The sequence below is a fragment of the Tamandua tetradactyla genome, chromosome 18, assembly GCF_023851605.1.
Source record: "Tamandua tetradactyla isolate mTamTet1 chromosome 18, mTamTet1.pri, whole genome shotgun sequence".
In the NCBI taxonomy this organism is placed as follows: domain Eukaryota; kingdom Metazoa; phylum Chordata; class Mammalia; order Pilosa; family Myrmecophagidae; genus Tamandua; species Tamandua tetradactyla.
In genome coordinates, this window is record NC_135344.1 from 21,100,248 (window position 1) to 21,117,923 (window position 17,676).

General features: G+C 39.8%; 1 pseudogene; it reads right to left on the reverse strand.

Annotated features, from left to right (window-relative positions):
- Positions 1-15,098: 15,098 nt before the first annotated feature.
- Positions 15,099-17,676, reverse strand: part of LOC143662394 (large ribosomal subunit protein eL29 pseudogene) — an 82,310-nt pseudogene continuing 79,732 nt past the window's right edge.

Sequence of the window (17,676 nt, forward strand, 5' to 3'; positions counted from 1 at the left end):
ATATTAACTAAAAATTGTGCCCATTGTCATATTAAGCCCTCCATTTTCTTACATGTGTTCTGTGACTAAGCAGGTAGTCAGTCTGCGCATGCTCAGTAATTAGGTCATTTCTAATCACATCATCTGGGGCCATTGTGCTCATTATCCTAAAACCTGCCTATCTTTTGATACTATAAGATTATGATACTTACTGCAATTCAAGGAGACAGATTTTGGGGCCAGTAGGCCATCTGATCTCCTGCTTTGCACCTAGTAATACACTCTTTCTTTCTTTGAAACCCCAATGTCCCAGGAATTGGTCATCTGAGTGCATCTGGCAGAGAATCCACTGCCTTTGTCCGGTGTTACTGTATGAATGTTTTAAAGGAGGCCAGTTACTTTCCTATCATTGAAACAGTTCTGCAAAGAAATCCATTATTGATAGAACCTTTCGAAATACCATTGATCTGCAGCTTGAAGTTAGCACTGTGATCATGTTCTTAGAGATGGTATACATGGTAAACATTCCTAATTTAGATGGCTTCATTCAGCATTTTTGTAGCCTGGGTGAAGAAATGTTCAAAGTTCTTAATGGCATATGGGAGAGAAGTGAGTTGATCAGCAGAGAAAGAGGAGAAGGCAATATTAGAATTTGATTTTAGTTGATATTGCAAACACTGATTATAGAATCCATGGGTGGAATGCCTGCTGAAAGGTTGCTGTACCAAAAAGTGCTAAGCAGTCTCTATGCATGTCCACAGATCTTGTTTATGTTTTAGAAGACAGGTGACTGATACTGGTCTGCAGAAAAAATGAAGGGAAGGTGCCAAAGGGGGGAATTTTATTAGGTTAAGTCTGAGAACAACTTTTGGCTCCAGCAAACGCACTTTTTCTTTAAGATCATGGAAAGCCGTGGGTGCCAGCCAAGTAACTGTAATGTATGAAGAGTCTCTATACAAAAGAGAAAGGCATCCGTCTTTACTATCTGTAGTGGAGGGTGAAAAATTACAGGAAAAAAAAACTGTGTAATAGCTCTTGTCATATCGTGGATAACCAGTTATCTCATTTAAGGCCAGTAGGTTGTAAAGATGGAAAAGAAACATCTTGTAGCTTAAATACCATCATAATGTATGCAGACAATGAACCTACTAGCAATAACAAGAAAAAAAGTCAGCCCTTGAATGTAAGGACTATGCTAGGAATACTGGTGATGTGATCTCCAAACAAAGGGCAAAGTCATAAACATGTTTAAAAAAAAAAGAGAAAGTATTGATAATGCCCTCAATGAGGTCAAAGACAGTGAGAGTTTAGACATGTAGTTCAGAGCGAAAAAAGAGTCAAAATTAAATAAAAATTGAAATGAAGGTGTAGAAAAAACAAGTATAGGAATTCACAAGACTTCCTGGGAGATCAGAGTAGAAATATGTGAATGGAAAACAGGGGGATTTGGAATATGTTTTTTCCACTCTTTATTTTTTGCACGTCATTTAACCACAATTTTGCTGGACCTAGGGATAGTAGCTTTGTTTAAGTTTTTCTAAGTTCCTATCTAGTACTAGTATCCTATGACTCCAAGAAAAGAGTTGAGTTGAGTATTATCCTCATGCGGTAGGTTTGTTGAAAATTTTATGTTGGGCCCTGTGGGAAATCTGGGCACATTTAATGATGCATTTTGCCACAGGCTGTAACTATTGGCATGTGGTTTTGTGTGAATCTCTGTTAGGAAGGCAGAATGTGATAGCCCGGGGTGGGGGCAAGGGGGGCTTCTTATTTTACCTACCTGTCAGAAAGGGAGAGTCTGCAGGAGAACAAATGTTTTAGAAAGCAGGAGAAGACAGGCAACTGCAGGGATGTGGAGATGATGGAACAGGGAGATGAAGACTGGAATTCTTATGAGGAAAGCCAGCAAGGTTTCACAGGGAAGCATCAAAGAAGGTTTGTTTCTATAAGACAAAAATAGGTGGATTTAAGAGTGAGAACAACAAATGATCCTTAATGGTTTCAGAAATAGAAAAGCTGGGGCAAAGTTTTGATCTCATATGCAATGTTTTATATAGCAGGTTTCTCATAAAACCAATGTTGCATTCCAGAGGAGACCACATTTGCCCAGGAAAAGCACATAGGAAAGAAGTGACAGTAGCATCTCATTTCCCTGAACATCACACAGCAGTGTGTATTTAAAGTCAAGTGAGCAAGACTAAAAGATAAAGAGGAAGCAAGTAGAAGTGATTAAAAGAAAGTCCTTTTTAAAAAGAAAGCATGAAAACAAGATGTTTTTAGTTTGTTAAAGCTGCCAGAATGCAATATACTAGAAATGGAATGACTTTTTAAAAAGAACTTATTAACTTATAAGTTTACAGTTCTAAGGCTATAAAAATGACCAAACTAAGGCATCCAGGGAAAGATACCTTGGCTCAAGAAAGGCTGACAGGTCTGAAAGTAGCTGGCATCTGCTGGGCTCTTTGGCTTCTCATTTCAAACAGCTTCTCCAGGGGCGTTTTCTTTCTTCACTTCCAATCGTCTCTGCCTGTGTCAGTTCTGAAACTTTTTCCAAAATAGTTCCTTCTCAAAGGATTCCAGCAAGCAAACCCTTCCTTGAATGGATGGAGACACATCTCCATGGAAACCACCTAATCAAAGGGTCTTACCCACAATTGGGCGCATCACATCTCCGTAGAGACAATATAATCATCAAAAGATAACAGCCACAACTGGGGGCTCACACCTAAGTGAAGATAATCTAGTTAATGGGTTTCCACCCTACAGTATTGAATTGGGTTTAAAGGACATGGCTTTTCTGGGGTACAGAACATTCTGAAACCAGCATACATGATTTAGGTGATAAATCTTTAGGTGTCTCTAGTCTAGTTTAAACATGGGAGATTGTGAATGATTTATTAAAACCTAATGGTATGGGCGGGCCACATATGGTGGCTCAGCAGGTAAGAGTGCTTGCCTGCCATGCCCGAGGATCCGGGTTCGATTTCTGGTGCCTGCCCATGTTAAAAAAAAAAAAAAAAAAACAAAACCTAATAGTACAAGTTGGGTAAACTGAATAGAAAAATAGGGACAAAACAGGTGATGATGTAAAATAAATGGCATATGAGTATATTGAGTTTATAGGAAATTGATATCGCATATTCCTAGAAATGTACCATGTGAAAAATATGAATCTATAAATTACATCTGAATCCTGTTTAGGATTTATTTAGTGGTAGGAAATAAAGGGGATTATTTAAATAACAATTTATAAACATGTGGGAGTCCCCTTTAATATTTGGAATTAAGGGGGTTTTAGTCATCCTGTATGGATCTTTCCATGATAACATTTCTATGATTAGATGTGCCTAAAAGTGTAAGGTTTCTACTCACAATTGAAATTATGCTTTTCTGAAGGCTCAGGTATGCTCTGTGATGGCCAGAGATGAAGCATGCCATCCAGAGAATCCAGAAAAGAACTGTCAAGGTTAGACATAAATAGAAAAAAATGAGCGACCAATTATAAATCTCACACTGTGTTTATATAAAGCCAAAATAACAAAGAACAACAGTGAAATCTTGTCAACCAGTTATTTCATTTGTACAATACCCAAATCACAGTTAACTAATTTTTTTTTCCCATCAGAATTGGCCAAATGTTTAGGTATCCTATAAAAAATATTTTTTGTCTTTACTTTGAAATGGGCTCTTGTGATCTGGATTATGTCAGAAAACACGGGGCTGTGCATCAGTGATACTAAGTGCCCTAGAAAGCTTGCACCAAAAGCTTGCACCTTCTGTAAGAAAGTGAATAAAGTGATGCCGATTAAGAAAAACCTTCCAGCTGGAGTCTGGACGAACCACTGGACGAGTAAGTACTGTCGGCAGGGAGGGCAAGGCCTCGGGTATGGGGGACGCAGGCCGCTCGCACATTTGTGGCTTCTGTGAGCTCAGGGTGAGATAGGCAGCCGGCTCCCTCGTGCGCAGGTGCATGCATGTGCCAGCTGTTACCGCAGAGGGGCGCTTCCCCCTGCACCTGCAGACAGAGCGCGGGGGCAGCAGAGCGGAGGACGAGGAGCAAGCTGCAAGGATGGCGGGCTGCCTGGCCTGTGGCTGTCCTGGGCCACTGGGCATCCATGTGACTTTCAAGGCAGGCAGTTCAGCCGAGGGTACGCCTCTGAACACACCAGCTGGTGAGTCAGGCCACACGAACGCCTCACACACCAATGCCCTGTGGTCATCCCTGGGATATGAAATCGAGCCCCCCTGCTTTTTACCCCCTAACTGTAGATGGAACCTGCAGGAGCGATGGGGCCCTGGGAAGAATTTCCAGTCTTACCAGAACCAGGCTTCCTGCAGAGCGGGTTTTTTTGTCACAGGCAGGTGCCTATTTCGATTGGACTTTGTCACTCATACTCCTTTTGAGCATTGTGGGGAAAAGCCAAATCCTGTGTGCTCTGTTTGTTTGTTTTTAAAGACAGAAATAGAAACAATGAAGAATAAAAAGAAAGAAAGAGAATCTTGAAAAAACATAATCTTTTCAATAACCCAACATTCAATGTTGAAATTAAAGTGTGGTAGCAATAACTACAGAGCCCCACTGAAAATGAGGATTTTAATATAATCCCTCAAAAAAAAATCTTTCAAATCCCTTTTGTGCATATTTTGAGGATTTAGGATTTGGGGGGAGTTCAGACAAAAGAGTCGCCCATTTTTAAGAACAAAGTTTCCATTTTTAAGAACAAAGTTTTCCCTTATCAATGTAGGGACAGGAAAGACAACAAACAATGCAGCTGATTAAAAGATTAGTTATATTTTACTATCTATTTTTGAAATATTTGAAGTTGGGAGTCTGTCTTGCCAGTGAAGCTGATGAATATGATATTACAACACCCATCACTGCCCAGCAGTGATTGCCCTACATTGCTTGTGTTCTCTCTCGGAGCGCCAGGCAAGGATTTTTCATTAAATGCATCATTTACAGCTCACTGCAGTGGTTCCACAAAGTCAATACATATCCTTAACAGAAAGCAAAGAATGACGCATGTGGAAGAAAAAGAGAAAAGGGTCTGGGGCCAGCCCCTCCTCGGGAACCCAGGGTGTCCACCTGTCCCCGCTCACTCCCAGCAGCAGCGGTAACAAAGTACATGGGAAGTGGGTATCCTCCAGGCTCCCCTCCTTGGGGCTCACTTGACTGTAGGCCTGCGGCCCTGGGAGCAGAGGGGGAGCTAGTGGGCAAGTATGATTTGGCAGGGAATTATTAGCCCAGCTGGGATATTCACATCATATTTTAATGCCCAGAGTAACCAGAAATGTTTTGCTGAAACTGAATAAAATGACCATGAGCGATTTTGCTCTTTCCCAGTCACCATCAAACCCCACTGGGAGGGCAGGCGTAGGGCAGCTCCCCTCCGAATAGCATTTTGGGCCTCAATCCATGAAACATTTGAAACAGTTTTAGGTGCTGATTTTTTAAATGAGGGAAGTTGCTTTAACTGGTCATAGAGTTCTACAACCATGCCAGGTGCACATTAGTAACTCAGATGGCAGTTCAGTTATTTCAGAAATAATTTCTGAATTCGTGCCATGTGCCAGAGAGCATGTGAGGCAAGAGGAATGACAAAACAAATCATAAGAAACAGTCACTTTCTTCAAGGAGCTTATGGACAAGTTAGTGAACTATCATAGTATCATAGGGCTTAAACCACAGCAAGCAGGCACTTGCCAAGAATTTCTGAAAAATAACTGTGTATTAGTGTAAGTGTGGCTCTGTTTAAAAGGTCATGCTTATATTAATAATCTAAGAAATGTAATTCATTGAGAAATCTAAAAGACTTTGAAAATTCACTTGCAGTTATTATATTTTGTTTTATATAGATGGGCCCCTCAATAAAAAGGAAATCAATATTTTTCCTGTATAAAGAATTTTGCGTTTTTAATGAGTTAAATTTATTGTGTTATTAATACAGCAGGATAATTTAATCACATGCAGGAGGGGTAGAGAAATTCACATGATCCTCATAGGAACTGAAGGACAGACCTTACGTAAATTCCTACTCTTTTCAGTCTTCTCAGTTTCTTTGATTTGCTTTAGAATGTGGGATTGGGAAAAAATCCTGAATAGGCCTACATGGAAAAACTATTTCCTAGGATACTTGATTTTAGGGCAAAATTTTTCCATTTTTAAATGACTGTCGGTAGTTTGGAAAACCATGTGAATGAACAGACCCATGGAGTGTATTACAAAGAAAGCAAGACCACTAAGAGAGCATTATTTTAAAATAAAAATTCTTCACCAGCCCAGACTTACTTTTCTTAGCTAGCTCCCAGCTCTGGCAGCCAAAATATCAGTGGGTCTCTAGAAGAAACTGCTTTTCAAGTGTCCTGCCTTGGTTTCTGAGAATTTACTAGAAAGTCAAGGAAGTGCTCTAGTGAGCAGCCTGAAATAATAATAATAATAAAAAGAGTTTGGATTCGCAGGGGGAAATCTGGCTACCGGCTGCATTGTGTTTTTAATTTGTTCTTTGTTCTCTCTCCTGCTCAGGCCACCCTTACGGCTAAGGCAGCAGGCTCTGAGCTGGCGCGCACGTCAGCTTGGCATAACCCAACACCATTTCAATCTCTGTACTTGCTGAAGCAGATCCAAGGGTTTTCTGTAAAAGAATTTCTCATTTGGACATACAGTTAGAGTCCTTTTTTTTCTTTCTTTCTTTTTTCTCTTTACTATAATTTTCTGATTGCAAATCTATTTTACCTTTTACCTGCAGTCTTTAGTGGAAGAGGGAATTGGTGACTGTTGATGGAGGGAAGGGCAGGAAGAAAAAGAATTTGATCATTTTACAAAAGTCGTGGGAAAGACAGTAGAGGATGATGGTGACTGTAGAGTTGCTTAGAGTAATTGTCTAAATGTCTTCTGAGATTCAAATGTGGCTTTTAGATTTTATTTGTTAATTGGCTTAAATCATTCAATGTGTAATTTCATTGCTATAATCCTTAAACCTGAAATACCCAAATTGTAGAGCTTCTCTACTGCCGTTAAATCCTGTATGTCTCATTTGGAAAACTTTCTAAGTTGATTATAAATAAATGAATTCCGGTTGAAAATAAATGAAGACTTTTTTGCTGTTGGCATTCTTAGGATGCCTCTAGGATTGCAGTTTTAATGGCTATTTCTCAGGTAAAACTTCTAAACCTAAGTCATGTTATTCACCAGAATTAATTTTGTTATCTTTTCGAGTGAGATATTTTGGTCATAACATTACAGACTTTTTCTGCGATATTAAAACCTTCGCTTATTTCACGCACATAAAAGTTTACAATGTAATACTGGAGTACAAACAACAACAACAACAACAAGACTAGTGCTGGTTTCTAATAGGGACTTCGATTTGTTGGATTGATAAATGGTAATAGCTAACATTTGTCAGAAATTAAGTTAATGCAACGCAGTGGACTAAATATCTTTTTATTAAAACCGTTTTCTTGAGACAGAATTCACATACAATTGACAATTCACAACTGACCCATTTAGAGTTTACAATTCAGTGTTTTTAAGTACATCCATAGATATGTGCAACCATCACCAGTTCGTTGTGCAACATTTTCATGTCCTGGCCAAGAAACCTGATACCCTTTAGCTGTCACCCTCTTAATCCCCAATGTCAACAGTCCTAAATAACCACTGATCCAGTCTCTGTCTTGATGGATGTCCCTGTTCTGGCCTTCCATATGAAAGGATTCATGTAACATGTGGACTTGTTGATTGACTTCTTTCACTTAGCATGTTTTGAAGGTTTATCCAAGTTGCCGCATGCATCCCAATTTCACTCTTGCTGAATGCCTCACACACAATCACCATGACAGCTTTGGAGGTGGGCACTGGTGCTTTCCCATTTAACATATGGACAGAATAAGCCTCACCACGTACCCAAGGCCACCAGCTAGGAAGTGTCCAGAACGAGGACTGTTGCTAGCTGTTCCTCGATTTGTGAGAAGCTACTTCAGTCTGAGGCATGTTGAGACCCAGGCAGGAGCGGGTTTTCGGTGGCCCCTGTGGTCCCGGGGCCGTTTTGGGGGAGAACAGGGTCCCCTGGTGCCTGCCGAGCCCTGGTTCAGGGAGTGTGACGTATGTTCTGAGTGCCCTTCAGAGCACAAGCTGCTGTGAGGAGGATGAAAATAAATAGGTACTAAAACCGCGTTCGAGACTTCTCGGGATGAAGGGCAGCGTTTTCCCTGTGGCACTGAAAGCAGGCACACTTTGGGGAAAGAGCCTCCGGGTCTGCCGTGAAGATTATATGGAGGGCAGCCTGAAGGCAAAGGAAATGACTCCCCGAGGTCCAAGCAGAGACTTCGCTCCGCCCCACCCCTCCCGTACCTGGGGTCGCAAATGTACGATGTGCTCGCACAGCCTCACTCTCCCAAGGGAAGCCGGGTTGCTTCTTATAAACCTCCCTTAAATTTCCCTTCTGTGATTCTTTTCCTACTCCATGCATTTTGCTGACTTAAATCTCATTTCACTTGGATGAGAAGGATAGATTTAACAAAGGATGGAGAAGAGGGAGACGGGAAGGCTCTGATTTGCCCACCCCTGTGAAGAGCCCCTGATACCTGGTCAGAGCTGCACATTTGAGCGGACTGAAAACTAGCAGGGGACGCCCCGGACCGGCGTCACGGGCTCCAGAGGGAGAGTGCAGGCTCCCAACTCTAAAATCTCGGTCACCCTGGACGGTGGTGGATGTGGGGGAAACATCTCTGCAATCCCTCTGCCTTTCAGGCAGGTGCGTGCCTACTAGACTTGCTTTGTGCCCCATTCCTCAGGGTCAGGCTCTGATGGACGCCCCAGAGCGCCAGATTTCCTGACATATGTATCTGCCAAACGACTTCCAAAAGTAAAGAAATATCCGTGGCCTCACCCACCCCAACTAGCCAACTCTCAGTTCTAAGGGGTCGATAATGCACTTTGCTTCTTCAGCAAAGTCTGGCTGGGCCCCTTCTGGGAGCAGCCCTGCTCCAGCCCTCGGGATAAGTGAGGTGGCTATTCTCTGGCTTCTTCAATGCAATGCCCCTCGCTTTTCAGCTAACATTTTTTTTTCTTTTTTAAATTATTGTGAGTACCTTTTTTTTAGGCATTTCACTGCTAATTAGAATCTCCGTCAGGAGGAAGGTTGGACAGGTTAAAAAATTGAATCCATTTGCTGCTTTATTTCAATTCTGTTACAAAGAAATTATATGCAGTTGTGGTTTCGCCAAACAGACAAAGCACAGTTTTTACATTATGTTCATATTTCAATTATCTATGCTAACCCTTGTGCCTATTTCCATGGCTAACTTAGAGCTGGCTTTGCTTCTGGAGTTTATATTCTGAATGGGTTTCATTTTCATTTTGCTTCAATATCACTGTCAAAAGAGAATTGGGTGATTTCCTCAAGACATTGAAAGGGGATATATTCTGTAGTCCTTTGCTTCAAAAGGATGATCTAGATAAATTTGTACATATTTTATTTCTACCCATTACAGCACAGAGCAACCCAAGCCGCTTCAATTACCTCAGGAACAAGCTAGCAATGCAACTTTATCATTTCAATTTTTCATCTTTTCTCTTTGACTTGATGTGTGTTCTACGTGGAATAACAGCAAAATCTCATCAACCCCAGCCTTCTTTAGCTAATAAATCTCAGTCACAAATTAATCTCACACAAAATGAAAAAAGGAAGATCACAACAGGAAAAAGTTAATGGACACAGTCAGTCACTTCTCTATTTTCCAAAATAAATACCCACAGGCCGTGCTGGAGAAGTTTTCAGATTCTTCAACCAGTGTCAAATTGGTATCACATTGGGCCGTAGCTTTCATTTCTTTGGCAATCATGATTCCATGAGGCAATGTGACCTTTGGGCAATAGCTTTTCAGCCAATGAGTTCCTTGATGACCCAATCACATCTGAGAGAGTTGCTCACACAGATTAAATGATGATTATACTTGTCACTGAACTTGGACTTTTGGCAACATCAGTCTACCTTTTAGTGTAAGACTTGGAAGAGAGATCAATGCATTTCTATCATTGAGATGGAAATGTCCCTTCAGATACTTCCTGAATGGACCTGGAGTTCATTCCAACATAGTGCTATTTTATCAGTCCTCTTACTCCTCACTGAATGAAAACTTTGATACAAAAAGTACTCATCAGGCAAAAGCTTGAATCCTCCTGTATAAAGAAACAAAGAGTCATATTTTGCCATCATGGCAAGCTTCTAAATGTCAGAGGAAATAGAAAATATATAGGATCTGGATTGTTTCTTTTTTCTCAGAAGTCCAAAGCAAAGGCCAAAGTGATGAGACAATGTTGCAAATGAGGACATTAAAATACATCTTTGATTGCACCAAATACATTTCGTTAAGCATAAATAATTTCTCTTGAGGATTTTGCCAAATAAGTGTAGTAAAAAATGTCATCATAACCAAGGGCACATGGTTACCTTTTAAACAAATTTTAAACTGGAGTCACCAAAATAGAAGCTTTCTTTATAGCAAAATCTGTGTTTTTAAAAGTTAGTGGTTTTGCACAAGATATTTTGTTACTCAAAGGAAAAGAAGCTCTGAACACATTCCTTAAAATGCTGGAGAAATCTGGAAACTAATTAAAATGATATGTAATTTGAGGGGCCAAACCCAGGTTTGTTAAAACTTTTGAATTAACTAATTAAAACAGAAAATCATTAAGATATAAACCACTGTGTTTTCTTTTCTTTTCTGGCCCAGTAAACGAAGCCATCAGATCGCATCCTCTGTCTTAAGTATTGTATTCAAGGTTACCACCTGCAATTAAATTTTCTGCCATTTATTTCTTCAGTCCTCTCTTTAATTGTGAAAAATAATTCATAGGAGATGGGGGTGCTGGTGTCGCAGTGTTCTTGCTCATCTTTGCATGCTCTGTCCTCTTCCCTCTCTGTTTCTCTCTTTCAACACAGAACTGAAGCAGCCCATGATGACTGGATTCTTTTTTTCTGGTTGTAGCTTCTTGGGTCATAAACTTGTTGAGACTTGCGACCGAAAAGATTTTAGACATTTCAAGGAACAAAGGAGCAAAAGATACCTGTATGGCTAAAGAATGGGATGAAACAGGCAACACTGCGCACCACAGATGATTCTAAGGGTAAAATGTAAACAAATATGGGTAATAGAGCTACTTGTTCAGTGTCAAGGTACTGACCATTTGGCTTCAATCCCTAGATGATGAACCTACAGTTCTGCAGGTTATTTTTCTTTTGTCACTGGACTTTGAGGTCTGAAATAACAGATGACCTGGGGATATCCTCTGATAAGACCAGAATTGCACATTCCCAGGGCTCCTCTAGGGTCGTGAAACTATAACCAAGAAATCAGGATTTAAGGGATGATTTCGATTACTGAATCATTATATAGATATTCCTCTTTGCTTTTTGGTATACTGGAGTAGGCAAAGGGAAATTCCTGAAATCTCTAAATTGTAGTAGAGCTCACTTGATCTCTGATAATGATTGTATAACTCCTTTTCTTCTGCCCCTGTGATTGTAAAAACCTGGTGACTAACCTTCAGTTGTACCCATCTATCCAGTTGTCCAACGTGAGAGGCCTGCAATTACCAAGAATAGCCCCTCATGTTTTATTAATGAAGCTTCTTGGGTTCGCCCAGAACTAACCCACCCCAAGTCCAAAGTTACCGTGATGACCAAGACTGGATCTCACCGAAGTGTGCCTGCCGTACATGCGCAGTAGCTTAGTCTTTAACCTGCAAGTCACCTATACCTCATTATAATACTCCTCCATTTTTTTTTTTTACCTGTAACCAAGCATGTAATCAATCTGCACATGCCTAATAATTAGATCGCCTCTAATTACATCATCTGGGGTCACTGTGCTCATTATCCTAAACTCTGCCCATCTTTTCTCTAATAAAACTACCCAAATTACTGCAGTGTGGGGAGATAGACTTGGGGCCACTAGGCTATCTGCTCTCCTACTATGCACCTAGTGATAAACTCTTTCTCTTTGAAACTCCAGTGTCTCAGGAATTGGTTATTGAGCATGTTGGGCAAAAGAATCTACTGCCTTTTCCGGTAACAGAATCTGGTGCCAGATGAAAGACTTGCCTTACCCACTGAGACTCTGGATGGGTCCTTCTGTTGGATTTCCTTCCTGCTGATCCACGTTTGTAATCCAACACAACAAGGAGGTGGGAAACTTTCTGTAGTGTGAATGGGTAGCTGCAACCCCAAGGTTTTAATAAAATGTCCTCTTCTCAATTCCATAATGCCCTGCCTCTTGGAAAATCAATCAGAATATTACAAAATTCAGAATAAAAGGGAAATATGGTCATTTGTATTTTTATCTATGTAATAAAATTGTATTTTTATTTATTTAATAAAATAAAATAAATTTACTCCCTACTGAGTACTGTTCTAGGCCAGGGTCAGCAAAGTTCTTTTTTTTTTCCTGTAAAGTTCTAGATAATATTTTAGGCCTTGTAGTCAATGTTGCAATGAACCAAGTCTGCCATTGTAGCATGAAAGCAGCAGAGATAATATGTAAACTGTAGATTAATATAAAAACCAATGGCTGTGCTCAGACTCCTATGGACATTGAAATGTGAATTTCATTTAATTTTTAGTTTTCACACAATGCTGGTTTCGTTTGAATTTTTTTCAACCATTTAAAAATATGGAAACTATTTTGAGTGCTTGCTGCCATACGAAAGTTGGTGCTGGGCTGGGTTTGTCCTCTGGCCAATCCTTGTTCTAGGCGTTGCTGATAGCAAATATAAACAAAAAAAAGTTCCTATTCTGAGAAACTTCATATGAATTGTCTAATCTAATTAAACTCATTAAAAGTCAAATCTAAGCTCTTTTTTGTATAATTTAGAAAATTCATAAAAGCACAAAGTAAAGAAGAAAAACACACATAATTCTTGTCACCATCAAAATATAAATTTAAACTTTTAGCTTCTTATTCTTCCAATTTCCCTTCTCTTCCTCTCTTCTTTTCCTCTTAACTATGAATATATTGTGATGTTTTGGTAATAATTGGGATTTGTTATCTCATTTTGTCATTACCTTATTGTAGCATTAAACTGTTTTCTTTAGCATTTTTAGAGGTTGCATAATGTTTTGTGTTTCATAATATAGTATATGGTATCATATTTCATTTAATCAATCCCTTGTTGATGTTCATTAATGTTATTTCTTAATATAACTGACATGTAATTAAGAACTTTTTACATAAAACTATTTATATATTCAGGTTTACTTAGGATAATTTCTATAACTAGTCTGAAAACTAAAGGATATAATTTTTTTTTAACTTTCATACATTCTGCCAAAACCCCCAGAAAATTTGTATGCATTTATATTTTAAAAGAAATATATAGAAATATATCTGTAATATTTTTTGTTCTGAAAAATCACCAAAACGTCAATAAACAGAAGAGAAGAAGAGAGAAGGGATCTTTTTTTTTTTGCCGTTGTACAAAATTCATAAAAGGCGGAGGCCAAAAGAAGTCATTTTTTTCTATGAAGTTTTCAGAAATTCCTCTGTGAAATAATTTTTTCTTTTAAAAAATTCATTTTGATTTATTTTTTATGTTTCTTTCCCATACTTTTTCTTGGGGTATGCTTTAGGGTTTTTTTCCTTATGAGAAATAGCTATGATCAACAATCTTCCATACTTGGCTAAAACTTTTAGTAGAAAACATTTCTTAGGTGTAACAAGTTTTCCCTTCTCTATATAGAGTTGGACAGAAGCACTTGGGGGCCTTCGTGCTTGGACAGGGAATATAATCCAACATTTTACATATCTCCTGAGGAGTAGATTTATTCAAGTTGAAATATTAAAAAAATCAACTCATTTCTACTTTTTATCTTCATAATAATGTTATTTTTCACTCAGGCACAAGACCTTGAACTACTAATCCCTCCCGCTGCCAACATCCGGGTCTAAGCCACTACCTCCTCTTGTCCAGACCAGCACAGCAGCCTGATATCCATTCATTTTGCTTTCACTCTTGATTATGGGTCATTCTTTGCATTGAAGCTAGGCTAGCCTGTGTAAAGCAAAACTGAAGTCATGTCGCTTCATAGATAGCTTTCCATGGCAATAAGAATAAAATCTTATCTCTGTACCATGGCCTAGGAGACTCAACTTAATCTAGCCCTTGTCTAACTCTCCAGCCTCTTCTCTCATTCTCCCCTTGTCCACTCTTCCTCAGCAAAGCAGTCTTTCTCTTTCTTTCCAGAAAGACGCAATAGCTACTCTATATGTAGCTTTTGGTGGCTTAGTGGTGCTGGCTATGCCATAAGATTTATTAAGTAAGTTAATTTCCCCATCATTCCCCCGCCCCCAACTCTTTGTCTGAAATTATGTCCTAGAAAAGAGAAATCAATGTTAGATTGTTCATCTTTCTTCTCTTCTAGGGAATGGTCAATATCACTTTCAAAGGAATATCATCTTGGAAAGAGATTGACATTTTTTTTCCTTAAGAAGACAACTGGATTTTCAAGTTCACAGCATGTTTCTCCTTGATCCACACGATCAACCATTCATTGTATTTTAGAAGTGAAAAGGTCCTTACATGTCACGTATTCTAATCTCTCTCCCAATGCAGAAATGGTGTTTATAACCCCATGGCAGATGGCTTCTACTTGAGCACTTCCAGGGTTGGGAAGCTCAATCCTTTGTTGAGAAACCCATTATTTGGTTGAATAACTCTAATTAGAAAGTCTTTTCTCATAGCTAGACAAAATCAACCCCCCTTAAACTTGTGTTTGTTGTTTTTAGTTCTGTTTACCAAATACACATCTGCTTGCAGCAAATACACATAGGTATCCAGGAAGACAAATGCGAAGGTGATAAAACGAAGTTATCCCAAACCAAACTCCTTTTATGACATGAATTACCATGACTTCTTATGAGAGCCACGTAGGATGTAGGATATATGGACACAGTTATAACTTACTACCATTCTGAAATACTTAAGTTTACCGAGCACTTTTTTTTATCCTGCATCAGGTTTATTTGTACAAATAGGCACAGGAGGACACAGCCTCATGCAGATGGTGGCTCAGGGGTCACAGTAGTCCTTCCATCCTCACACTGGCAAATGGAAGGCTCTACTTAGGAGCCTTCGTGAGAGCCTGGGTACCTTTGGGAACCTGACCATGAGCTGTAACCTGAGCTGGAGCTGAAGCCTGGACCTTGGTTTGATCCTTGGCCTTGGACTTTGGTCAGCAGAGTCTGAGACCCTTGGTCAAGCATGCATGAGCACTTTTCCCAAGCTTGGATCGGGCAATGTAGGCAAGTTGATTGAGCTTGCAGCTAACACTCTCTGGGATCTTGGGCTTGACCTCCTTACACTTTACAAGGACCTTGATGGCCTCTGCATGTGTGTGCTCATTGCCTTGGTTTTGTTTGCCCACATCTTCTTTAGGTTCAGGCCCTTTTTGATTTGCTTCTTGGCAAAGCACACATTCCTCAAGAACTAGGGGTCCATCCCCTTCAGAGAGTCATATCTTTGTGATTGGGGCTTCTTGATGCCATTTCTGGGATTGGTTGTTTTATGGTATGTTCTTGGACTTGGCTATGTCTGTACCTGGGACCAGAAAAGTACCAAGCTTTTTTTGGGGGGGGGGGGAGCTGGGTGCATGGTCTAGGAATCAAACCTGGGTCTCCCTCATGGAAGGTGAACATTCTACCACTGAACCACCTGTGCACCCTCCCAGCCACTTTTTTTTTTTTTTTTTTTTTTTGCATGGGCAGGCACTGGGAATCGAACCCGGGTCTCCAGCATAGCAGGCGAGACCTCTGCCACTGACCCACTATTGCCTGTCCCTTCCTAACCACTTTTAATGTATAAAGTTGATGCCCATAATTCTTCAAGCTGTTTGTTATTATCCTGACTTTTGTGCCCAGCACTATTGCCTCAGGTTTTCAAAGAAGAGGTAATTTCTGCAACTCCACGTTTCATCAGGAAGGAACAGTACTGGAGAGACCCCTTCAGGTTTCGCTCTACCTTTTTTCTCCCCTCTTTCTGTGTGAATAGCATGTTAAGCCCAAGACCCAAGAGACGCCACTGTATGTCTTATAATTGTCTCCTATTGAGTGAGTCTTTTTTAGTTTGTTCTGCTTATATTAACATAGAAACGTATTGATAATTTCACAGAAGCCCATTTTCCTGTATTTTGAATGGCTCTAAATAATTTGTATATTTAATCAAGGCCCATCTATGCTCTAGTAGTAATTTAATAATCAATGCAAAAATATTATATGATAGGATGTGATATAAGGCAGGATAGTAGAAAATAATTGTTATTGGTTTAAAATTTGATGTAACCAAACCTTTCTTCTTAGGTATTATTCTTTGGATGTTTAAATGGTAAAGAGTTGGTACTAAAATACTGGGCTGTCCAGAAAAGTTTTTGTAGGTATCTGGGTAGAAACTTGAGCCAAGGAACTCATGAAACTCCCATAGACCAATTAGGACTGTTATTTCCATGACCATTCTGGTAGAAGTGTCACAATCACTCTCATGCGTATAATCCTATTAAATGCTCATTACCAGTTTTTCCAAAACAAATAAAAATGCTGAAATGGACATAGTTCACCCTATTAATAAGCACCTATTGGTGCTTGTTGTGGTCACCCAACAGATTTGAAATGGACATCCTTCCTAAAATTTGGTTCAAATGTCGAGATTGATGACACCATGCATTATTACATGCGTAATGAAGCTTTCTGGGGAAAGCAGGACAGCTTCCAACTGGTCCAAAAATGACTTGAGAGAGCAGGGAAAGGAGGCTGGCCTTGCTGGGATCATTGTTGGAGAGTAAGGCTGGGATGAGGGTCCCTTGCATGGGTTGGCGCTTGCGCGGTTTGAAGTTTCTGCTGGTACCAAAGGAGGGAGGATCTGGGCTTTCTCATCTGCTTGTTCAGATGTGGGGATAAAGGGGGAGGGGAATGGCAAGGCTTGAAAACTGTCAAAAGCAAATGTCAAAAATGGAGTCAGACTTGATTACAATGCTAAGTTGTGGTTTTAGGTAAAATCAGACTATTCTGGGCAAGTGCAACCTGTCCAGGATGACGTGCTCCCAGACGTGTCACTAAATCACATACCTTTTACTTCTTGCCACCCCTCTCGTGCCCCATCCCCCCACCCCGCCAAACATTCCTTCCTGTTCCCCAACTTCAGCAGAAATGCTATAGTTAGACTCTTGGCTCAGACTCTTTCTTCTTTTACTAAATTTGGATCTCTGCTTATATATAGCCATGTTTAAACAAATATGTTTGTACTATATGTATGTGTGTATAGACTGGAGGGAATTCAATTTTCTTTTTTTTTTTCCTTTGGGTGAGAAGTGTGTATTGACTTTGCAGAATCATGGAAGCAAGTTGTAAATGATGAATGGACAGAACATCTCTCCTGCTTAGGGAAGAAGGAATACAGATGAAGCTGTGAGTGTACATGCACTTTGCCTATTTTTCTACATTTATATCATTGGCATGATTATAAGACTGGGTTCCTTGGTGATACAATTTGAAGAGGTTGGGCATTGAATGGAATGGAATCATACAGACACTCTCGTGGGTTGAAAGGAGCATCATTCACCAGTAAGTATGTTTTGTACAGACCTGGCTCAGTACCACATTCTTTCCGCACCTGTAAGTTTCAGAAATGATAAAGGATGGATAAAA